This window comes from Pogona vitticeps, chromosome 2, assembly GCF_051106095.1.
Source record: "Pogona vitticeps strain Pit_001003342236 chromosome 2, PviZW2.1, whole genome shotgun sequence".
NCBI classification, from domain to species: Eukaryota; Metazoa; Chordata; class Lepidosauria; order Squamata; family Agamidae; genus Pogona; species Pogona vitticeps.
The window spans coordinates 59,825,328-59,843,459 of NC_135784.1; the positions used below are offsets into that span (position 1 = coordinate 59,825,328).

General features: G+C 41.4%; 1 protein-coding gene and 1 long non-coding RNA gene across 2 annotated transcripts in view; one reads left to right on the forward strand and one right to left on the reverse strand.

Moving 5' to 3' along the window:
• CHST13 (carbohydrate sulfotransferase 13) overlaps positions 1-18,132 on the reverse strand; it is a 58,875-nt gene that overhangs the window by 14,478 nt on the left and 26,265 nt on the right. The window lies entirely within an intron of this gene.
• LOC140704351 (uncharacterized) lies at positions 24-8,874 on the forward strand. The gene is made up of 3 exons (XR_012083504.2): positions 24-105; positions 385-484; positions 8,434-8,874. It is a non-coding gene; the product is annotated as an uncharacterized LOC140704351 (long non-coding RNA).

Below are 18,132 nucleotides of genomic sequence, written 5' to 3' on the forward strand. Positions count from 1 at the left end.
GGGAAAGTGATATTTTAAAATTCTCTTTCAGGCATTTCAGAAGTAATGCTCAGATAGAATCCAGTTCCAAGTAAATCAAACTGCAGTAGTTTCATCCTTGGAAATGTAAGTATAAACCAAAACAGTGGTTTTCTGGCTTAAGGCATGTCCTGATGCACAAGCATTTGTGAAACCTGCCATCACTTCTAACTCAAGCCATGAAATTTGAAAAGCATCCAGCCAAAGAGATGGTGTAATCATATATGTAATATTAAAACTGCCAAGTTCCATGCAATGAAAAGACTTGGCTGCTACTCCTACGCAGGACAAGCTTCAAAGGTTATTTAGCAGCTGCTTTTTTAAAAGAAAAATAATAATTACAGCCCTTTCTCTTTTGCCAAACAGGCTAAAGGTTTCAAAAGTGCACGGAAGGGTCATTCGTATAGCAGCCAGCTCCTCACGGGACAACATTCTGGTACTTGGTTGAAGCACCAGCCGGATGGTGGTATGTAGTGCGTGGGCGAGGAGACATAAAAATGCTGTTCAATTCATCTGCACCATGAGGCTCCTCCACATGCTCCCAAGTCTCTGCCTCCAAGGAGGACATCTACAATATTCATCATATCGACAGCTTCGAAAAACCACTTTTTGTGGTTTCAGAAGAGGCAGCCATGTTAGTCTGTGCTGGCGTGCCAGGCAAAAATCCAAAACCAAACCAACCCCCCCCCCCCCCAAAAAAAGACAAAAAAGTTGTGGCACCTTAAAGACTAACTGCTAGATTTTAATGTCAGCTTTTGTGGATAAGTCCACTTCTTCAGACTTTTTCTGGATGACCCTTCTCTGAATCCTTCAGCCATCATAGCCACAAACCATGCTGACTGGAGGATCTAGGACTTAGTTGTACTCCAGAACAGGGAAGTTTGCACATTTTGGTGATAAGTGGATCAACACAGGTCATCCAAATTCCACAATAAAAACTCCAGCTGTGTCATAAGCACAGCCGGATTCCCCATCGTAAAAAACTCAGAATGGAAAATTCCCCAGCATCAAAATAACCTGGCTAAAAGCCATTTCACTTTATGAAGCTTCAAGTGCCACAAGTGAGGGCCCATACATGTGAAGGGCCTTGAAAGGTTTAGCAGAGATGCATTTGCTCAGTTCCAAAAGTAAAGCACCTGGATCCAAAATCATGAGTGCAATCATAGCCTTCCTCCTGTTACTCCACTCCTGTTCTTTTCAAGCCATTTTTTTTCACAAACATCACACTTCATTTTGCAAATGCAATGAGTTTAACTCTACTACCTATGCAATGGGATGGCAGGAGGGGGGAAAGAACCTTACATGATTTACCATAACCCCATTCTACTGAAACCTCTCCAGAGTTCTTCCTCAACTTACTGCCCTCCAGATATACTGGAGGGGATGATGGGAATTATAGGTAGACACATCTGGAGGGTACCAGATCAGGGAAGCAACACAACTAGCATTGAGCTATGAAAAAATCTAGTTCGTGTCTTCTCTAATAAAGGAAAGAGATTATAGGACCTTCTAAAAGATCTGGAACCAGATCAAAACTTTACTGTCCCCTGAAACTGTAGGGAGTGGAGCAAAACAGAAGGACTCAATGGAAGAAAACTCACATTGGAGTCAAACTGAGCAAAGCCGTTCCGTCCACTTTCCTCCTGTTGCTTTACTCCCATTGGATGACAGACACCATCATGGCTATTTCAACTATGAATTTCACAGCATTTCTATTCTTCTTTATTTTACCATAAATTATCAGCTACAATAATCTGCATTTTCCATCTTTCATTACATGACCGCAGCATTTCAGCCCTCTATGTTTGATTTGTTTTATGATTCTTTGGTCTTTGTTCATTCATTTTAGTACGTTCTCTCTGGCAGTCCAAGACATTTTTAGCATCCTGCGATACATACATCTGCATTTCAGATGGCTCTGCCTTTGTTATTGTTGCCTGTGTTAAAATTCATATTAAAATTCACACTATATAGAAGAACGGAGAATCCATAGCCCCATTTGATGCACATTCTCAAAACTAATGCTACATTTTTGCTGCATATTACATTCTTCACCTTTAAGGAAACTATACACATTCCAGGTTTTCCAATGCTATCTCTATGTGGGAAAATAGGAGTTTAATACATGGGTGAACAACTTGTGGTTCTCCAGACGTTGCTAGACCAACTCCCATCAGCCCTAGCCAGCCAGGGCTGGCTACATATTGGCTCTGCCTACCATAATATGTCCCACATATGACACAGGAAGCTGCCTTATGTCAAACTGATCACTGGTCCATCCAGCTCAGTCTGTTTACACTGACTGGCAGCAGCAGCTCCAGCTTCAGTATCTTCAGACAAAAGCTCTGCCCGTCTCTGCCTGGAGAGGCAAGGAATTGAACTTGCATGCAATGCATGTATGCTATTCAACTTAACTTCTTGTATATTTTTAAAGCAAGCATATCATATCACACTTGACACAATGTGAAGGCCTCAGGGTCCTTTGACATATTGCAGACAGGCAAAGCATGTAGTTTGCCAATAGGGGTGTGGAAGTAATTCAAGGCTTCATGATAAGAATGTATGATTCTTGCACAATTCATTCATATTTTAGGAGGCATTTTATGGATTGAAATAGCCCCAGTTACTTGATTCCCATTTAAACCATTAACATGTTCATCAGTAATCTGAAGTAAATCAAAATGCACACAAACATTCTCCCCCAAATACACCAATCTGTTGGGAAGGTTTTCACTTGAAGAGTAAGTAGCTGATACTGAGGAAGCAGATTGTAAATAATCCATCAATCTTTAAAGTGCCACATCTCCTTTGTTTTTATTTTTGCTGTACATAGCTGATGCTTCTTAAGATAAGCTGACTGAGTTGCATAAAGATCTTTCAGCATGCCTTTGCCCTGTTACCTACTATTGCTATCACTCTTACTTGTAGGTCTCAGGGAAAGGAAAACACTACTCCAAATTGAAGCAATATCCCATTAAACAGCCAAGCTATTATTTTCTGGCAGTGTGATAGCAATAACAGCTTTAAACCAGGGTCATGAAATGTCTTGCCAGCTGGCTCCCATCACTCTTTCTCCAAAACAAGGAGGAAATCAATCTGAAACTAAGCCTGGTCGTTTATTAGTCTGATGGAATGGACAGGAAATAAAGAGGGAATGTTCCTTGGAGCCCTTTGAGAAGGTGTAGTTTGGAGAACAGCACAACCAATCAGACATCAGGCCAAGGCTGGCCTCAACACCTGGCAGACTTGGAAAGATACCTGGGCCTCAGCAAAGCCCCCTCAGCTGATCCTTAATACGTCCCTCAATTGTTAAAAAAATGTTCCAATTCAGCCATTGGTATAGTGGTAAATCAGAAGTGCAAGATATTCAACGTGCTAGTCCTCATGAAAACCTGTCTTAAATGGAAATCCAAAGTGTGCATGCATGTGTGTGTCCACTTGTACACACTCCAAAGAGCAACAATACATTCAGATATACAGCATTAACATAACTGCAATCTGTGTTGCTGTTGCTTTCAGGGCATAGAGGGGAGTGTGTGAGAGTGGGATGGGCAGGGGACGAATTTGGTTTTAAGGAGTCAAAGGGGCAGACAAGATTCCATTTCCACAAGATGAAAATGGAAGAATGTCAGCTTTGCAACTAGAACCCAAGCTGCCTTACACAATAAAAAAATTTGAATGATCCTTTAAATGGTTGTTGTGGGTTTTTCGGGCTCTTTGGCCATGTTCTGAAAGTTGTTCTTCCTAATGTTTCGCCAGTCTCTGTGGCCGGCATCTCCAGAGGACAGGAGTCAGAACTCTGTCTGTCTCTGACTCCTGTCTTCTGGAGATGCCGGCCACAGAGACTGGCAAAACGTTAGGAAGAACAACTTTCAGAACACGGCCAAAGAGCCCGAAAAACCCACAACAGCCATCAGATCCTGGCCGTGAAAGCCTTTGAGAATACAGATCTTTTAAATCCTTTGATAGCTTTAGAAGGTGAAAATTGTTTTGCTCCTCCCCCTTTTTTGTCATCTGGAGTAAACCACAGGCTCTGCAACTTGTTTCAAAACAAAGAAAATGTTGGCACCAACTGGACCTCTACAGGTTGTTTGATTTCACAATGAAAAACAACTCAAATTCCTCACCAAGATAAAAACAAATCCCAAGTACAGTATTCTGTTCATCAGTTTACTTCCAAATATCTTAAATCTGCTTGATTTTTCCTTGCACGTGCAGGAATGCCCCTTACAGAGAACTTTAGAGCCCATAAGCGTCTGAGATTCTACTAGGCATTATTTTAAGAGCTTAAGGCTTAAGAGCTAGAACCTACTCTAAAAAAACACAACACAGAGTTTCTCAGGATGATGAACTTTACCACAGCACTAATTTCTGCCTTTTCAGAGGATGCCCCAAGGATTACAAAATGCACACAGCGTATTGAGCACAGCTGTACTCCAGATTTCAACGTCTCCCCACCCCCAAGTTTCAGTTCCTTCCCTTTCTCAACCAGGCACATGAAGGACAGAGGACAAGGCTAACAGAATTACACAGCTTGAATGTGTCTTGTCCAAGGTTTAGCAAAAACACATGAGTGAGCAGGGTACATGAAACAGATGAGAAGGCAACGCACAACTGTTTGTGGCTCTGCCATATGCCACTGAAAGCAAGAGCTGAAGCACTCTTGTGAACGATCATGACCGCTCAACAGTGCTGAAGAACTATCCAGCATTTTATGCAGCACATATGTCTGTCTGAACACTAGCTCACTTGGCAGTGAAAAAAGGAATTTCCATTGCAGGACTGACCTCACCATTGAGTAGAATGATCAGAATTTAGCACCATTATGGGCAGACTATGCACATCTTAATGTGGTGGAGGGGTTTCAGTGTGTCAGTGAAGCTGAGAGCATCGCCGCCAGGAGGCCAGACTCCATTATGAGCCAAGACTCCTACCAGGGTCACCCAAAGCATTATGGTCACAGCTGAGGCATCAGACTAAAATGCATCCACCTTTTTCAGGAGCAATAGCTGCCTCTGCAGAAAAGAATGGATAATCCCAATGGTGATGTGCATAGAGAAACCTCTGGATGGCAGCTACCGAGCAATAGTGATTCTTAAAGGTGACACTGGCAGGGAGGCAGCAGCAGTGACACTAAGCTAACTTTTATTAATGCTGTGCTTAAGGTGGCAATGGTAAACCACGGCTGAACTTTTCTTATCTTGAAAACCCTATGAGACAGTCCAATATGAAGCAAGAAATAGTGCTGGAAGGTGAGACTCCCAGGTGAGAAAGCACTCAATCAGCTACTGGGAAACAGCAAAAGACAAGTACAAATAGGACTTTTACTAATAATGCAACTAGATTGAAGCAGAGAGAAATTCTATTGGCTGGCATACGTAGAAGTGACAGGAAAGCCTGAAGCTCAGCAATACACACAATTAGAGCATGAAAGATGAAAGGTATGAATCAAGATAAACTGGGAATTGCAAAACAAGAAATGAAATGTAGTGCTTGGTGTCAGTGAACTAAAGTGGAGCGGAGTGGAATATTTTCAATCAGACAACTACAAAGTGTTCTACTCTGGAAATGACAAAGAAGAAATTGAGTGGCACTAATACTGAGGCAAGATGTAACGCAGGCAGTTAGGGGCTATAATAAATCAAAACAATTAATTGTGTGGAAACACATCATTTAAATCTGTTCTCCAACCATCAATGCTGAAGAAGATGAAACTGAAAGCTTTTATGCAAGCATCTAAGAAGAAAAGAGGAAGATCAAATATGAGATGGATTGATTCCCTATCCAAAGCCAGACGCTTGAGTTTACAAGAGCTGAACAGGGCTGTTGAGGACAGGACATTTTGGAGATCGTTCATCCATACGATCAATGTAAGTGGGAGTCAACTTGAGGGCACGTAACAAAACCATAACCTATACTGCCACAAAGAAGTGAGGAAACATATTTAGCTATTCTGCTTCTGACCATTCCAAATGCCTTAGGACATTTAGAAAAATGTATGAACTTGTAGTGTATCTTGTAGTCCTGGAAACTGATTTGCAGAGAGTTCTCTCTCTCTCCCAGGGACGTGGTGGCGCTGTGGGCTAAACCGCAGAAGCCTGTGCTGCAGGGTCAGAAGACCAAGCAGTCGTGAGATTGAATCCACGCGACGGAGTGAGCGCCCGTCGCTTGTCCCAGCTCCCGCCAACCTAGCGGTTCGAAAGCATGTAAATGCGAGTAGATAAATAGTGACCACCTTGGTGGGAAGGTAACAGTGTTCCATGTCTAAGTCGCAGTGGCCATGTGACCACGGAAGATTGTCTTCAGACAAAAGGCTGGCTCTATGGCTTGGAAATGGGGATGAGCACCGCCCCGTAGAGTCAAACACGACTGGACAAAAATTGTCAAGGGGAACCTTTACCTTTACCTCTCTCTCTCTCCCTCTCTCTGACTTCCCTGTCCAGCAGTTATTATGGATGTATGAATCACAGAATTAATTGGGAATCCAGATCACAATAGGATTGGTCCAGACTAAGGTAATTACCTGATCCCACTAAAATCTATGAGCCTTGAGCTAGCTCTGTTAACTAATCAAAGAACTAACTAAGGAAACTCCTGTTTCAGAATAAGAAGTCAATCTGACCAACAGTTCATGGTAGGAGATAAACTGCTCTTTCTAAAAATGTTTGGATGTGATGCATTTAAACTTAAAAATCCTGAAGTCTATTTAACTGAATGGAAGAAATGCAAGCATGTGCTTGCTCACATCAACCACAGGATTTTAAAGCACTTCACTTTGACTGGATCTTGTCTGTAGCAATCCTGGAACAGATATAGTATGTGAGGTTATATACATTTATAGCATGTAAAAAAAAAAGATTTTCCTCTCTGGCCCCATAATCCTTCTGAATTCTGGCACACCTCCTTTCTTCCTGTCCCTAGATATAAAAAGAAAGGGAAATAATAGAGTTGTCTTGAAAGCCAGAAATTATAGCTTTGGACAAGAATTACAGCCATTGGCCTTCCTGGAGGCAGAGTGACTGAAAAATGTTTCGGAATACTTTTTTTAAAAAAAATGTTATTATTGTACATTTTTACAATAAGGCAAAATGTAAAAGCTGGATTGGGAACAAAGATGATGGGGGGATAATCAGTTAAAACATGGTCTTAGGGGATAGTTTTACTGATACCATGGATGGTCAGAAAGACAAGTAAGTGGGTTCTAGAACAAATGAAGCCAGAATGCTCTGTAGAAGTGGAAATAACTAAACTGCAGCTATCATATTTTGGGCACTTCATGAGAATTTATTCATTTATTATTGCTCAAGAATGCTAGGAAAAGTGGAAGCCCTAACAAGAAACAGATTGACACAATAAAGGAAGTCACAGCCTTTACTTTGAGCAGGACTGTAAATGACAGGATCTTGTGGAGGTTAATAATTCATAGGGTCATATCAGGTAGAAAGCAACTTAATGGCATGCAACAATAACAGTTACTTTGAGGAAGGGAACAACAGTTAAGGGCCAGTTACCTTTCTTCTTTATTTTAAAGTTTACATTTTAATTGTTCATCACAGACCACAAAAAGGGAAAAAGAAAAACTAGAAAAGACACAAAGCCTTACTTCACAGTAGGACTGCTGTATCCTAAGGATCAGTACCTGCAGCTTCAGTTATCCATTGCCTGAAAATATTAAATAACACCCCTTTCCCCAAAATATGTTTCAAAGATGTATTACCAAAACCGACCACTAGAGGGAACCAGAGATTATGCTCTCTACAAGCTTTCCACTTCTGTGGTTTTGGCATCCACAGCGATGGATGATCCCCACAGATACTGTGATTCTATTGTATTTATAAAAAGCATCCAAATTTGCAAATAAAACATTGTGAACTTTCTAAGACTCACCACTGTAATCCAGGTCTGCTCACTATTAGAGCACTTTGACACAACAGAAAAACACTGATAACATATCAATTAGCTACAATTAGTTGTAATATTAGACTATACAAACCTTACATGAACACCAACAGGAAGAATGTAAGAATGGACTGAAAGTATGGCACAACGGCTTGTACCAGACTACGGCTGGGCAGGCTTGGGTTCAAATCTCCACTAAGTTATGATGCTCTCATTTGGCAGCTTGGGCTGCTAACTGTTCTCTTGCCCTAATCTACCTCATAGGGGTGTTGATGTGAGGACAAAACAGGAAAAGTGAGAACTTGGTTATTGCACAGGAAAAATGGGATAATATATCAAGCAATCAAATAGGCACCGCAACCAACAGATATTTTAGAGCTGAATTGTACACAGATATCAGGAAAAGACAATTTCAATTGTAAAGAAATGATCAAAACTTTATTTGGCCTGTTTCTTTCCATAGTATCAAACACGAAAGTGTGACTAATTTGTACTTCCTCTTCCTCCCACTTGTAGGTTCCACTACATAGACAACAACATGTCTCCCGCTCATGTGACACTGAGGGGGCAGATGGTGCCTGAGTTCCAGATGCTTCCTTTCTCATCCTTTCTATAGTCAATGTAATTATTAGCAGTGCGAAAATAAACACAGTACAGTATGCACTTTTGCAAACCTACAACATCTTCCTTATTGTATTCCAGAGTTTTCCAGTGAATTCAGCCTTGTTTAGTACACCTGGGTTCTAATTTAAGGGACTGGGCGCCCCTGAGGTATACACTGGGGTTCTTGAGAGTTTTGCCCCTCGAGACGAATGGGCCCCCACCCTGCTATCAGCCTGGCCAGCTTCCTGCAGAGATGAGAGGAGCATCCCAGAGGTGGCAAAAACTTTGCCTTTGCATGACATATTTCCCAGGAACATTGCTTGTGTGCTACATGGTCTTTTGCTCTTGTCTCTAGAATTGCATCGCCCCTGTAAAAATTAGAGAGTTAGATGCACTCCGAAGATAAAAAGCCTAAATACAGATTTGGGCACTGCAATGATGTGGGGAATATTTTGCCTTTAAACCTAACAAGCCAAAGGTGCTCCAGTTCTGAAGGGAGGAAATCTAGCAGCTGCTCTGGCCAGTCAGTCAGGCCCTGACCTACATTGCCCTTCAATAGCATCTTTCTTTTGAATCCCTAGTGTTCCCTTCTTCCAGAGTCCCCTCTGCCTCCTCCTGACTCCAGGCATTCTCCGTTTTCAGGGCAGAGCTGCATGCTTGTGGTCTGACAAAGCAGCATACAACAGGCAGGAGTCTGTTCCGAGCAGGGCCGGACCATCTACTGAGTGTGAGTGTCTGTGTCTGGGCGCACACATGCGCACATACACGACACATAACACCTTGCTGGCGCAATGAAGTGGCAGACTGTTGACTGGCAAAAGCTTGTGCCTGAGAGGCAGTGCCAACCCAGCTAGAATGCTGTCTTATTCTGTTCCTGAAGAGAAAAGCAGGGACTTGAAACTAAGGAGGATAAATTAAAAGGGATTTCAGCACCAAGTGGGATAAATACAATTTTGGTATTTTAGGTTCCTTCTAACTGTCTGACTGAATAAAAGGCCCAGCTCACACACTTCCCTAGCACGTGGTGAGCACTAAGTCTCTGGGACATGCAGGGCCCTGAAAACTTTAATGTCAGATAACCAGAAAGTTACATTTTAAAAGTAACTTCTTCTTGTTACTCATTACAATATTAGATCAGTAGCCAATTACTGCTACTCATTACATTACAGTACTGGAAAAAATAATTTGTTATGTAATTTGTGGCAGCCAGGAAATCACTTGCCTGACTGGCCTTCCATACATAGTAAAATGTGCCAGGATTCTGGCCTCTGAATACCAGTTGATTGTTGGGGAACCCAAAGAGAAGCACATTGTCTCCCTCGTGTCCTGCTTTTGAGAACTATCTGCTTGGCTGTTGTGGAAAGGTTCCCTTTCTCGGGCCTTTGCCCTGATCCAGAATGGCTCTATTTATTTATCTTATGAGGTACATTTGTTACGTATTATTATAAGCAAGTGCTTTTTCTACATTGTGGTAATAGCTCTGATGTGAATGTTTGCTAGTCTTCAAACTATAGCAATATTTTGTCACTTTTTAAAAAGAAAATGTCTTTTTCCCCCTTTAATTTTGCCAACACGATGAGACAGACTATAGCAGCTACTTCTTTGGAAACTCCTCTAAATACCTGGCATCATTAACTGGCAACATTACTGACTGGCCAAAAACCACACACCCGCACACACACAACCCAAACTCATGGATAAGCATTCAATCCCTGTTTTAGCTTATTCATTTCTAGAAGCACAATCCATTTTTCCTGAATATGCAACATGCTCTTTTAAATCTACTTTTATAACCCTTCCCCAAAACCTTTGCCCATCTGCTCACCTCACAGATAAACAAAAAAAATTTTGAAATTATGAAAAGATGCCTCCTCACTTCCATCCAACCTCTTTAAGGACAGTGATTCCTGTTTCCTGAAATAGCCTCATCTATGGAAGGCTGCTGTGTGTATGGTAAAAATCTAGAGATGGATATAAAGTTCATACAGATGGGAAGGTAATTATCATAGAGATAATTACCAGGAGTGAATATAATAGCAATTATCAAAGAGATAATTATCGGGGAGTAAACATGTGGGTATGAATTAAGTAATCTAGGAGGAAACAAAAGATTATTTCAAAGGGATTCACTGAGAATTGCACTAGAGACTTTTCATGGATGGGCTCAAGAGCCACAAATTAAACTCTTAATTTAGTAACGTAAGTGGAAAATGTGGTTAACTGGAAATTGTGGCAAGACTTCATGTCAGCTCATTCTTCAAAGAAGCCAGGAGGGCAAAGATTTTTCCAGTACCGCTTGCTTAAGCAGTAGAGAAATCATTACATTCACCTTTTAAATATCAGGGCATTTATAAACTGCGGAATACGTCAAACCCTTTTTATTTGCCTTAGGTAAGGATTCCTGAATGCTAGCATCATAGCAACTTTGCTTTTTTAAAAAAAACACACACACAAAACATTTTACTGAGAGGGCAATATCTCCTGAATAGCACGAAAAAGTATCTGAACAAGGCTGGCCCTATCATTAAGCAGCTGCTTCAGGCAGCAAATTTGGAACGTCACAAAAGGGATGCAAATGACTAGGCATTTAATTTGTTGTATTTTTCCTGCCAGATGGGGACAGGTGCTAATGGGGTTTTCTACCCTATGTTTAGCAAATAATTTGGCTGGCTTTCTACTTTGCTTGGAGTGCCAGATGTGGGGCAGGGTGTTGCTATCTGTTTCTCTACCTCAGTTAGCAAAATGGTCCTCTCCTTGGGCTGGCCCTGAAATTGAAGGACCCTCTTTTTCACATACCAATGTCTTTTATCAGAGGCACTTCTCTGACTGTCGCCCATTTTCCAAAGTTACAGGAAAGTCAAGGGCTCTTTCCAGCCAGTGGTGCCTCTGTCCACAGAGTGATGTTCTTCTGACTTCTAGCTTCTTCTCATGTGATGTTTTATGCTGCTGCTCTTTCTGCACTTGCTACGTGACAGATTTTGATAACTGGTATTTACCTTTTACTTTACTTTACTTTATTTGGATTTATACCCCACCCCTCTAGACAAAGTCTACTCCACTACACTATCTGAAGATTAGCTATTACTTGCTTGAGTTAGGAAACCATCCTTCCAAAAATCATGGAAAACCAGTCTGGACCTAGTCAGAGATTACACCACTGGGCTAGATGGATCAATGGGTTGATGCAGTAAACTATGTTTCTATTGTCTGCCTCATTTTAAAAGGCTATTATTATGTATGAGGTTTGTTTTATTTTACTTTGTGTTAAGTGATGGCACAGGGTGCCTACAATAGCAGGAACATAGCTGTTTTCCATGAAGCTGCTCCAGATGCTCAGTTGCTGGTTACCCAACCTAAAGCCATCAACAGATCTATATGAATCTCCTCCACAGCTGGTGAGAAGTCACGGAAACAGCATAAAAGCTATTCATCTGAAGCAAAAAAACAATTGTCCCATTAAGTGCCAAAGAAGTTTCCTAATGTGAAGAACTGCACTGTGTGGTATTCCTGCCCCTATCTGGTTTTTGCCCCAGGCCAATCAGGAGGACCAAGCAATGAAGACCATGCCAGAAGGCTCGCCAGTATCCCCACATGATCCTTCCATAGGAGAGCAAGAGGAAAAGCACACCGGGCTTTGCGACCTGGAATGTACAAACCTCCTTTTACCTTTCGAGCAGCAGTGAACTATCGGGTAAGTTCCAGGAAAGCTCTAGACAAAACTCCTGCCAGGCCAGGCTAAAAAACTGCACTGGAAGTCTTTTCATACCTGTGAGACAAACACCTTTCTGAAGAAAATGATGAGCAATGTTCCCTTGTGAATAGTCGACAATTCAAAAACATTCCCTACTCTCCTTTCTTTGAGGCACACTTTGCCAAAGCACCACAGCTACACTGGCTGAACTGGCAATCTCTGGGAATCCTTGTGTGTACTTTTTTTTAGGGGGGGGAGGCTGTCTACTGTGCCCCACAACAGCCCCACAGCACCATTGTGCAGCAACCAGAAGATGCCATGACTGTATTTGAATAAACATAGATGGTTGTACATTTAAAAAAAAATCCCCTGAAAATAAGCCCTAGTGTGTTTTTCGGAGCTAAAATTAATATAAGACCTTGTCTTATTTTCAGGGGAACACGGTATATATATATATATGTCGGCGGAGAGAATCTCAAAGATTGAGTTTCTCCCCTAGGATGGAGATGGTATTTCATGTCTTTGTCTTTGCAGCTGGCAATAATATCTGCAGTTCTTCCCAAGATCTAATATTACTTAACACTCTTTGGTGGCTCCATGCCTCAGTGATGGTAGTGATAACTGAAGTGTTAAAGGGGGTGTGAAAGCAGGAAATGGTTCTAGGAGCTCTTAGCTACTAACAGTTTGGATGTGATTTTTGTAGAGCGTTAGAAGTTTACCTTATTCAGCAACAACTCCTTCAATTCCTTGGACAGCGGAACAGAAGAGTCACAACTACAGCTGACAAAACGCTGTGACCTGTTGCTTGGGGAGATACTTAGTTCTCTCTGGTAGGGATGCTCAAGTACCTCAGCACATAACAAATCCTAGGATTCCATAGGAAAGAGCCATGGCAGTTCAAGAGGAATCAAAACAGCTCTATATGTACAGAGTTGACAACAACACATGCAGAGGGAGGTACGGTCGGTATGCCGATGACGTCTTTTTCATACAAATCAGGTGAGGCAGAAGGAGCATTGAATCAGAAAGAACGTCTTGGCCGAACCAAGAAATGTTGTTGCCCGAGGCAAAGAAAAGGATTGATGCACTCTTCCATTTTGTTTTCAAACACAGACCGCACTGACAGTTCATTTAGGATCACTCTTCAACACTAAAAGGTAAAGGTAAAGGTTCCCCTTGACAATTGTTGTCCAGTCGTGTTCGACTCTAGGGGGCGGTGCTCATCCCCGTTTCCAAGCCATAGAGCCAACGTTTTGTCCGAAGACAATCTTCCGTGGTCACATGGCCAGTGCGACTTAGACATGGAACACTGTTACCTTCCCACCGAGGTGGTCCCTATTTATCTACTCGCATTTGCATGTTTTCGAACCGCTAGGTTGGTGGGAGCTGGGACAAAGTGACGGGAGCTCATTCCGTAGCGTGGATTCTATCTTACGACTGCTGGTATTCTGAGCCTGCAGCACAGACTTCTGCAGTTTAGCCCACAGCGCCACCACGTCCCTCTTCAACACTAATGACAGGCAAAAATTCCCCCTTCCACCTCAAGGGCCGCATGCGAGCTCAGGGGCCACATGGCGCACAGCTTTTTCCTCCAACCTCTGGCTGCAGCCTCCCAACATTGGCTGCCTGATGTGGTTCCCCACTGTGGCAGGGCCAGCCCTGTAAGTGCAGAATTCTGCAGACACTTAGCATTAGGCACATCCATTTACAGCTTGAGTAGGGTGCAAAAACAATATTACATAATGGCATCCCAGCTAAACTAATTCAGAGAAGTTGGAAACACACCGCGGCAGCTTTCTTTGAAAGACAAAAGAGAATACAAATGACCTTTAAAATGAATGAACTGTACTGAGCAACCAATCTGAAAGTCGTCTTCTCTGCCTGAAGGTAGCGTTTTTGGCATAAAATAAGCTCCTGTTACATAAACATAGAATCCATTCCCAATTCAAGAGTAGCTGAAGGCAACAACAGTCTGACAGACAAAGCCAAGGCTGGAATTCTGAGCCCATGGCATGCAATTTTGAGCTAACGTAAACGATTGCGCAGATATGGCCTTTGGCCACCGAACCACAAAAATACCATGTTTCCCCGAAAATAAGACCGGGTCTTATACTAATTTTTGCTCAAAAAAAACGCATTAGGGCTTATTTTCAGGGAATGTTTTATTTTACAGTCATGTCATCTTCTGCATGCTGCATAATGGTGGAGAGTGTGGTTTCACTTAACTGGGGCTAACTTTTGGGGTAGGGCTTATATTATGAGCATCCTGAAAAATCGTACTAGGGCAAAATTTCAGGTTAGGTCTTGCTTTCGAGGAAACAGGGTAGCTTGCAATTCACCTCCCTCTTGCCCCTCATTTTCTTTCAGCATGATCTCAGTCTACAGCGAGCACCATTCTGTATCTGGAATTAAGAGGTGTGCATTTACTACTGTGTAGCAAAACACCTTTCTCATATCGCCATTTCCTTCCTCACTTTCTTAATGGGAAACAGTTAAATATACTCTGGTAAAACGGCAGTTCTAGCTGAGCTGTGGCTTTTCCTGTATTCCAGGAGACCCAGCAAGACAGCTAGAAAGTAATCAGAGCTGTTCACCCACCCACCACCCACCCCCTGCCGATAACAAAAGTATTTTCTGGCCAACAAACACACTTTCAGAAGTCTGGAGAATTACTAGTTTACATCCAACCATCTTGCAAAAAGCAATAAAATTAATTTGGAGAATGAGAGAGTTTCTTTTTTTAAAAAATGGAAGAAAAGGCAGTAAGCATAGAAAAAACGGGCTCTTTTGGGGGGGAGGAAATGAACAGAATGTATAAAGCAGGGCTGAGAGACTTCAGGGGATTCAGGGGCCAGTTTTCTACCATAGGACCTAAGAGGTCATACTACCCCAGAAAATGATGATGATGATGATGATGATGATGATGATGATGATGATGATGATGATGATGATGATAATAATAATAATAATAATAATAATAATAATAATAATAATAATAATAATAATAATAATAATAATAATAATAATAATCACAGAAAAGCAAAATGGAGTGTTTCTAGATGGCCAGTTCTAGAACAGTTGGGGGCTTAAAACAGTTGGGGGGCTTCACCCCATTTGCTTGCAAAATTGCCACTCCTCAGGAATTCAAAGCAGGGTGACAAAAATAGGTGTGGGGTCCACTTTGCCTAATCTTGCTCAAAAGCTAGTTAGGAAAGTAGTTTGTTGAAAGTATGTTGTAGTAGCTACTTTGATTCAGACAGGGGAGACTTGAATTCAGATTTCTGCTCAACTACTAAGTTGACTAAGGCTTAGAAGGTATAACTGCACCAAAGTCCTCTGGTGAGCTTCGTGGCTATGTGGGAATTTGAACTCAGGTCCTCTCAAGAATTTCAGTCAAGCTGAGAGAGAGAGAGAGAGGGAGACTGATCATGGCCCACTGGGGACTTGAACCTTGAAAAGATGTCTCAGTAGCCGTGGATCAGTCATGGTGTCCTAGCCTAGGTTTCCATCCAAAAATATTGCAGAGATAAGGGAGGGAATCCAAGTAAGCTACTCTGAGCTCCTTGAAGGAAAACTGTGAAATATTGAATAAATAATCCCACTCCCCCCCCCCATCATAAGCTTGTATGTCAGGATCCATACCACTATCAGTGGCTCCGAAGCCAAAAACTCCCAGAAGCTTTCACCACTAGCTGTGCTTGCCCAGATGTCTGGCAATTGCAATCCAAGAACATCTGAGGACCCAAGGTTGGGAGCCACTGCATTATAACAAATGTCCCATGTTGTAGGAATGGACTGCCACCTCAGCTTAAAACTCATAAATTTTCTGTGGCATTTTTATATGTAGCTTTAATTTGGCTGCTAGTGGTTTTAGCTGCAGCTATTGAATTTTAATATTTTACTGTGCTGGACACTTTTTTAATATGTGGTTTTTTAATAGATGATTTTAAAAAAATATTAGTATTTGCATTTTATGTTAAAGAGTAGGATTTCCTACCTTTAATAGCAGCCTGTAAATATTTTAAGTAAATAAATAAAAGAACACAGCCCCCTGTGTAGTGAATTGTGCCCTAGCATGTGATGTGATGATGGGGTTTATGGAGGATGGGATATTAGGTAAGAGGAAGGAAGCCTGCATTTTGGGGCAAAGAAGCTGAAATGTGTTAGTGCATCTTAGAAAAGCAGGGAGGCCATATTTACAGAATGTGCCTAGGTTTCCAAGGAGTGGATCCCTCATTTCAAAAATCCTGCATAAAACAGAATTCTAAAAGAAGAATCACAAGTATTACAGCAGCCCTTACCAGCTAATGTGGCATGTTAATTGTTTTTCCTTTCTCATCAACAAATTACTTAAAATCAGATGAAACTATATCTGATAAAGTGGCTGCAATTATGCAAAATATAACTAACAGTTTTTAAGGTGACACACGACTCTTCTCTATAGTCCAAAGTATCACTTTTCTAAGTTCTCATATTTTTCTTCTTTCTGGTTACCTTCTTATATGTTCTGCTAATGTAAGTTATCAAAGCTGTCAATCCAAGATCAGTTCTCTGCATCTCTACAAGACGGGAATAGGAGCCTTGCATGTTCTCTTTTTTTGTTTCAGTTCCCAAATAATCGTGTGAACTGAATAGCCTTCTTTAAGGAAATGGATGTGACAGTGGAGTGACAAAGCCTGCATAGTCACTTTGGAATGAGAAAAGGGGTTAGATTGGATGACCTTATATGCCCCTTCCAACTTCATGATTCTACTCTGATTATATATTTCAAACTATTTTTCCCCTGTCAGCTTTCTTAATCATCCAGCTTTTACACCCACAAATGGTGACTGGAAATATGATAGTGTTGATGATCTCTGTCTTGGTATCCAGTGACACATGCTTACACTTAAGGATCTTTTCTAATTCTTTCATTATTGCCCTTCCTAGTCTCAGTATTCTTCTGGTTTCTTGTCTGCAGTCTCCCCATTTGGATGACTGAACCAAGATATACAAAATCTCTAACTAATTTATTTTCTTCATTGTCTGTGCTAAAGTTGTACAGTGTTTCTGTGGTCGCAATTTTATCTTTAGTCTTCCTTTGGTGCTTTCCTCTTGCACTTTCATGAAAAGCCATTCCAAGCCATTGCTGCTTTCTGCTAGTAATGGTCTCATCTTCATCTCTTAAATTACAGTATTAATGTTTCTTCCACCAATTTTCAATCACGAAATTGTGGGGAAAGCACATCTGGGCCAGTAGACACCACCAAGGAGGAGCACTGCAGAGTGATACTTCAGATGAGGAAACACAGATGCCTCAGCCAAAAAGAACTAGGGACCAGAGTCATGCTATGGAAGAAAGCATGCTGATTGGCGAGTGAGATGATTCCCAATCCCCCATATTCTTTCCTGGAAGAATGTATGTATTTTTTTAAAAAAGTGTTTAGGTGGTGGAAAGGGGGACTTGTTGGAATTCAAAACCCAGCATGCCTTTTTGGTAGAATGAATCTAGAAGCAGGAAAACAGATTTCTGAAAATGAATTTTGCACTCAATATTTTTCCCATGAATCCCTTCAGAATCATCATTTCAAAAAGGAAAATATATTTTGTCCCAAAGCCAGTTTTGATATACTGCTAGTTATTCCTGGCAGTGTGCATTTTGGAGACTGTATTCAGCTATATGAGGTGTTTCTTCTAAGAGACATACTGGCTGTTAAATTGGTTAACAGACATTGAGACCTAAGAAAAAGTCATGCCAGCAACCACAGCTAAGTCATATAAAAGTCTGGGTCCCTTCTGCTTTCTTTTAATGTGACTGCTAAGTTGAAACTTTTTCTTCCCTTCTTTTCCATTGCTCTTGGGAACAGGAAACAGACGGGATGAAGCTTATTAGAGCATCAAATATCTGTCCATAATTTTTAATTTCCTTGCATTCAAATCTC